The sequence below is a fragment of the Rattus rattus genome, chromosome X, assembly GCF_011064425.1.
Source record: "Rattus rattus isolate New Zealand chromosome X, Rrattus_CSIRO_v1, whole genome shotgun sequence".
NCBI classification, from domain to species: domain Eukaryota; kingdom Metazoa; phylum Chordata; class Mammalia; order Rodentia; family Muridae; genus Rattus; species Rattus rattus.
The window spans coordinates 87,404,043-87,411,090 of NC_046172.1; the positions used below are offsets into that span (position 1 = coordinate 87,404,043).

General features: G+C 37.6%; 1 non-coding gene across 1 annotated transcript; it reads right to left on the reverse strand.

Moving 5' to 3' along the window:
- Nucleotides 1–5,907: 5,907 nt before the first annotated feature.
- Nucleotides 5,908–6,051, reverse strand: LOC116889491. The gene has a single exon (XR_004386441.1). It is a non-coding gene; the product is annotated as a small nucleolar RNA SNORA48 (small nucleolar RNA).
- Nucleotides 6,052–7,048: the final 997 nt, after the last annotated feature.

Below are 7,048 nucleotides of genomic sequence, written 5' to 3' on the forward strand. Positions count from 1 at the left end.
GTTTTTACTGTTTGGGTTATAAATAGGCACATAAAATATATTCAACATTGAAAATATATAATTCAATGTGAAACTGTGGCTTCAGTTTGAAATGGCTGTTCTAACTGTACAGATGTTCGTTGAGTCTTCTAGTCTGGCTAATTTCAGTGTGTGACATTTTATTTATAATATTTCTATAATAAAGTTTAAACACACACACACAAATACATATATATATGTATGTATACATATACATATATACAAATTTTTAAAAGGTGCTGTAAGTAATAAAAGTAAGGAAAAGAAAGCAAATAAACCAAAATTCTACACTGGGCTATCACTTCCTTCTCCTTCTCCTTCCCCTTCCTTCCCACCCCAAGCCATTGATAGGTGAGTCTCTGCAGTTTTAAGTTACCTCACTGAGTTGTCAAGGTTTTCTTGTCCTGAATATAGAAACTATTTATTTAGCATATGGGACTGGGGTTAGTGTATTTCCTCTTTGGTTCCCAGTCCCTAAACTTTTGAGCTAAGGGAAAAAAAAAAGGTGTTGTTTTTGTATGGTTGATTGGTTGGTTTGGTTTTGTTTTTTAATTAAAAAATCCTGAACTTTCTCTTGAACCTCTAATGTTGCCTTTCAATTTTAGTGACATTTGCATGCATTCTAAAGCCAAAAAAAAATTGTTCAGGGAAGTTTCAAAAATGCACTTGCACGGACATACTCCATCAGCTTCAATCGTTCTCCTCCACCTCAGTAAAGCACAGTGATGAAACTGTGAGGACTGTGGCAAACAATAGATATAGCATTGCTATTTTGTATTCCAGCTCTGTCTCTCACTGATCTAAGAAGCTTATTCCCCAGCAACCCATCCCCCCTCCCCTCAGTGCTCTTCAGATAAAAAGAAGAGAATCGAAGTCTCCTGGACAGATTATGAGACCTTCCTCAATTATACATCAACCGGAGGCCAGACCTAAACTGATGAGAGAAAGGAACCAGTAAGGTTTATTCCAGTGTAACCAATGGGTCATAAACACCTCCCTTCTAACAGGTTTTATCCCCCAAAAACAATAAAGGCTAGGATAGCCCTTTTATTTGCTGCGAAAATCCTCACCTTTCCTTGCAATATAACCCTTGAAGAAAGGAAGGCTGAGGAGGAACCCTGCTGCATATCAAAGCCATGTGAAATGTTAAAAAGAGTCTGTTGCTCAATATGACAGATAAGACCTCAAAACCTAGACAAAGTAGGAAGCTCTTTTCAGACCTCATAATTTTAGGAGAAAAACAGTATCAGCATTCTAAAAAAAAAAAATAAAAGCTAGTCTTGAATACCTTTAGAGAACATGGGTAAGAGAGTCACCTTCAGATTGATTAAATGAGGGAAATAAGAGGGGCAGGGTAATGAAGTGACATCACAGTGGAGAATGTACCTTCTTCCCACCAGGAGGGCCTTGATGGTCAACAAAGCCTTCTTACATCAACAAAATGTAATGGAGAACACCATTTTACAGATAGTGCAGAAGCTGCATTAGTCTCAATACATGTTGTCGGTTGCTGGGCAGTAAAAACAAAAACAAATGAATGCCAGATCCTCCTAAATCTAAACCAACAGACCCCGAACCCTGTCTCTGGCAAATGTCTTAAAATCCCTCCACCTTGAGAGCTGAGTAGGAAAGAGCTTACTAAACTGATGATGGTGGTAGATCTTGGAGCTTATTAATATTGTTTTGGATTTGTTAGAAAAAATGTGATTTCTGCATAGAAAAGGAACAACCAACGGAATGAAGAGTTAATCTCTACTTCTACTTGGGAATACAGCTATTATAGGAAAAACAGAAACAATTCAATAGAAAAAAGTGTGATTTGTAAGTGGTAAAAGAACTTGAATATATGTTAATCAAAGATGACACACAAATAAATTAACAACTGTACAAAAAGTAGTCCACGTCATTTTTCATCAAGAAGCTAAAAGTGACAGCCACTGAAATATCCCCTCACTTCTTAGGAAGCCCACTCTCAGAAAGACAAAAGAGAACAAATAAAACCAAGAATGGAAGATTACCTTTGCACGCTGTTACATGAACATAAACACAACCATTATTAAAACACTATTAAAGTTCCTTCTACAAAAAAATAAAAACAAAACTACCATATGATCCAACAATCCTGCTACTGGGTATATAATCAAAGAACACAAAATCAGTATGTTAAGGAAACACTTGTCTTCCTGGATACCTTAGATTTTTACTTTTATACTTAATACATGTTAAGTTCACTTATTAGTAACTTTCAGCATGATATTTTGACACAAAAGATAATCTATGATCAAATCCAGGCAGTCTTTGCCTATCTTTTCTCTCCATACTTTCCAACCTCTAATAATACTATTCTGCATTTATGTTGACATTTTGTCTTCCATATATAAGAAAGAGCACTTGGGACTGACGAGATGGCTCAGCGGTTAAGAGCACTGACTGCTCTTCCAGAGGTCCTGAGTTCAAATCCCAGCAACCACATGGTGGCTCACAACCATCTGTAATGAGATCTGATGTCCTCTTCTGGTGTGTCTGAAGACAACTACAGTGTACTCATGAAAGACCCACCCCATGAGTCTTAACTCAGAGTTGCAACAGGCTTGAATGAGCCCAGGCACGCCCAGATACCTAGGGCCGAGTCACCGTTAAAACTAACAGACCATAAAGGAAAGGAATACAGAATGACTAGGAGTACTGATCTGGCAGGAAGGATAAGTCCTAGCCCCCTGGACATTCAGGACGTCCCAGCCCGCACGCACTCTTTTACCATATTACAAACCTCATTGAATATGATTCAAACCTGCCAATGTGTAGCAATACCTTAATTACCTCATCTTGTGAAATAAACCAATCATATGTAGAACATGTCTATATCTCCGAATCCACCAATCCCCAGAACCATGCATCTGCTTTGCACGCCCGCTTCTGCTTCCCCAAACCCTATAAAGCCCCATGCTGAGCTGCTGGCGCAAGTCCTCCAAGAGACTGTGTGCCTGCAGGTACCTGTGTTTTCCAATAAACCTCTGTTGATTGCATCCGAGTGGACTGGTTCGGTCATTGGCGCTTGGGGGTCTCCTCCTGAGGGAAAGGTCCTCCGGGGTCTTTTCACCACATACATGAAATGAATATTTATTTAAAAAAATAAAAAAAAATAAAGAACATTGTACTTGTAACCTATTTCAGCTAATGACATGCCATTTGTTCTATACATTTTCTGCAAAAAAAAAAAATACATTGTTATTTATAGTTCAATGATTATCTATTATAGATATTCATTACATATGTCCTTAGAGTGTGTGTGTGTGTGTGTGTGTGTGTGTGTGTGTGTGTGTGTGTGTGTGTGTGTGTGTGTGTAATTTATTAATCCATTAATGGACACTTAAGTTGAATTACTATTTTAGCTGTTATGAAGCATTGAAATAAACTTGAATGCATCTATCATTTTGACATACTAATCTCATTCCTTTGGCATAGGTATCCAGAGGTAGAATAGCCAGATGATATATCATAGTTATTTTTGAATTTTAGAGGAACTTCTGTATAGTCTCTATAATAACTATAATTTGTTTCCTCCTGAAATGGATTCTAGGAACTGTACTCATGCAGTACACACTTTTTTTAAAGAATTTTTTAGAAGATTCATTTACTTATCATGTATACAGCCTTCTGCCTGCATGTATGACTGCAGGCCAAAAAAGGGCACCAGTTCTCATTATAGATGGTTATGAGTCACCATCTAGTTGCTGGGAATTGAACTCAAGACCTCAGTGCTCTTAATCTCTGAGCCATCTCTCCAGTCCCCAAGAATTATTTTTTAATTATATGTATGTGTGCATGTGTGTCTATGGGGACAGAATTGTTGGAACAGGAGTTACAGAACATCAGGAAGTCATCACTGACCAGTGTGGGTGCAAAAAACCAAGTCCAAGTCCTCTCTTCTTAGAAAAGTATTCTCTAAGAGGAAAAAGAGCACAAAGTGCTCTTAACCACTGAGCCATCTGTCCAGGCCCACAAATATATTTGTGATTAAGCACACTCACTATAGGGTGCTGAGAGTTCAATTCCAGCAACCAAGGTGGCTCACAACCATCTGTATGGGATCTGATGCCCTTCTGTGTGTCTGAAGACAAAGCACAGGGTACTCCATATACATAACATAAATAAATGCTTCTTTAAAAAAAAAAAAAAAGAACATTTGGTATAAAGTTTCAGCCAGCCTTCCTTAATACTTACAACATCCACTCTTTCCTAACTAATGCAGTAAGATTCAACTAATGCTGGAAGAATAATCAGTAACCTAGTTTGAACCTGTTAGAAGCAATTTCCTCCTACTCATTGAGAATCAGGCTTTCCAGCAAATTAAGTCTTCAGCAGGATGACTTTAGTCCACGCTATGGAAGGAAAATTTCTCAGAAAAACATTCTACTCATTTGTATGTATGCATAGTGTTTTTTACTCCGAGTATAAACTAGATGCCATGGTAATGGTAATGGAGCTATTGACATTCAGGTGGCATTCCAGCTATTTACTTCCTTCCCAAGCTGCAGGTGCTCTAGGGAGCTCTCTACACAGGAAGTCAAGGGTTAACTAAGATCTGAACCCCACAACACAGCTTCCATGAGATCACCATACTAATCTCCATAAGAAAGCCCAATAAAGTCCTTGGTTTCACAAAACTGGGTTCCAGTGAAATTGAACTTTGGTCTGTCATTGGTGCTCATCTCGGGTAATTAGATCACTTGAAAATACTTAATAATAAATACTTAACTTAAAATACAATGAAACATGCACTAATTCTTTCTCAAAAAGAGGATTTAGTCTGATATTTACACATCTCCTTTCATCTCAGAAATTAACTGTTCTGAAGTAATATATATTAATACGCTCAAATTCAATGATATAGTCAATATGTCTTATGTTTCAAGACAAGGGAATAAAAGATTAAAACAAATGTGATACATAGGACACACACACACACACATGTACATATATACAGATACACACATGCACACACACACACATATATATATGTACATATATACAGATACACACATACACACACACACACATATAACAATGCGTCTAAATGGGAAGCATATTTTAATTTGACTTTAAAAGCAACCCGATGTTAGATAATTATCCAAAGAAATACAATTACCCGATAAATATTTGAAAATTTTTAACGTTCTTGGCTATCAGGGAATTCTAAATTAAAACTGCCTTAAGATGCCATCACATCCCAGTCAAAATGGCTGTAAGGAAGAAAACAAATGACAAGGGGCTGAGGTTGTAGCCTGGTGGTAAAGGGCTTGCCTAGCATACATGAGGCCCAGGATTACTTCAGTACTACAAAAGTAGATAGATAGATAGATAGATAGATAGATAGATAGATAGATAGATAGATAGGGAGAGAGGGAAAAAGAGAAACTCTTGCTGCTCATTGTATTTGATCCTTTGTCTTTCACTCTTAGCTGCTTTTTTCCTAAAGGCTTTTTTTTTTTAAAGATTTATTCATTTATTCTATATAAGTACACTGTAGCTGTCTTCAGACACACCAGAAGAGGGCATCGGACCTCATTACAGATGGTTGTGAGCCACCATGTGGTTGCTGGGAATTGAACTCAGGACCTCTGGAAGAGCAGTCGGGTGCTCTCAACCGCTGAGCCATCTCTCCAGCCCTTCCTAAAGGCTTTTGAGTAGCATCAAGCCTCTCCCACTCAAAAACAAGGTGGAGAAAGAAGAGGAAGAGGAGAAGGAGGAAGAAAAAGAAAAGAAATGATAACAAATGCTGGCCAAGACACAGGGGAAAAGGAACCCTTATGCATTTCTTTTTTTTTCTTTTTTTTCCTTTTTTTTTTCTTTTTTTCTTCTTTTTCCTTTTTTTTTTTTTTTTTCCTCGGCTCTTCCCTAGGCATGAAACAGCTTTGGCCACCAAGCCAGGCATCAAGCTAGTATGAACAGAGGACTGCCATCTGCTCTGCCCCTGACTGATATAAGAACAACACCATTAACAAGGTGTCTCTTTGCCCATTGCCAGGGGGTCCTTATGCATTTCTATGCAACATTTCTATGTTGGTAGAAATATAAGCAGCTACTAGAAAGACAAGTGTGATGATGTCTCTGGGAAAAAAATCCTAAAGATAGAACATACATGAGTAAGCTATGTACCCTGGGTATGTCCACAAACAGCTCTACAGCCTACCATAGATAGTTCCATATTCGTATTCATTGCTGCTCTCTTCACAATAGCTAGGAAATGGAATCAGCCTAGATGGCCATCAACACATGAATGGATGGAAAAAATGTGGTTTAAATGGGATTCAATCATCATTGAAAAAAATTCAAATCATGACATTTTCAGCAAAATGGATTGAACTAGAGAACATTATGCAAACAAAATTAAGTCACATGTAGAAACACAAATAATGTTTCTCTCATATACAGAATACCTGTTTCTCTGTTTCTTTTGTCTCTGCCTCTTTATCTCTCTCTGGGGTGTGCATGTGTGTGTGTGTCTGTCTGTCTGTGTGTTTAAGAATAGAAAAAGAAGGGTTGGGATTTAGCTCAGTGGCTAACAAGCGCCAAGGCCTGGGTTCAGTCCCCAGCTCGAAAAAAAAAAAAAAAAAAAAAGAGTAGAAAAGAGCTGTGAAAGAAGAGGAAGCAGCCTTAGAGAGGAGGAAAAAAAGTGAAAAGAGAAAGTAATAAAATATGTAAGATAAAACCAGATGTTGACACCAAGAAAGAGGTTAGAGACTAAGGAGAGTCAAGGAGTGTGGGAGGCAGATATGGAGGAGAATCAATAAAAACAAAGTATAAAAACACATGTATGGCAATGCCATGATCACATTAACTTTTCGTATGTAGGTTCACTTAAAAATTTGTAAAGCAATCTGCTGTGGGAAGAGCTACAACAAAAATAACCCTTTTTTTCAGATGTATCTTAATTAGCCAGCCTCTACTTTTGTTGTAATTTTAGATGCTGAGCTGAGAAATTGAAATAAAAAATGAGCTATAGTTATTACAGTTTTATCCCATGAAA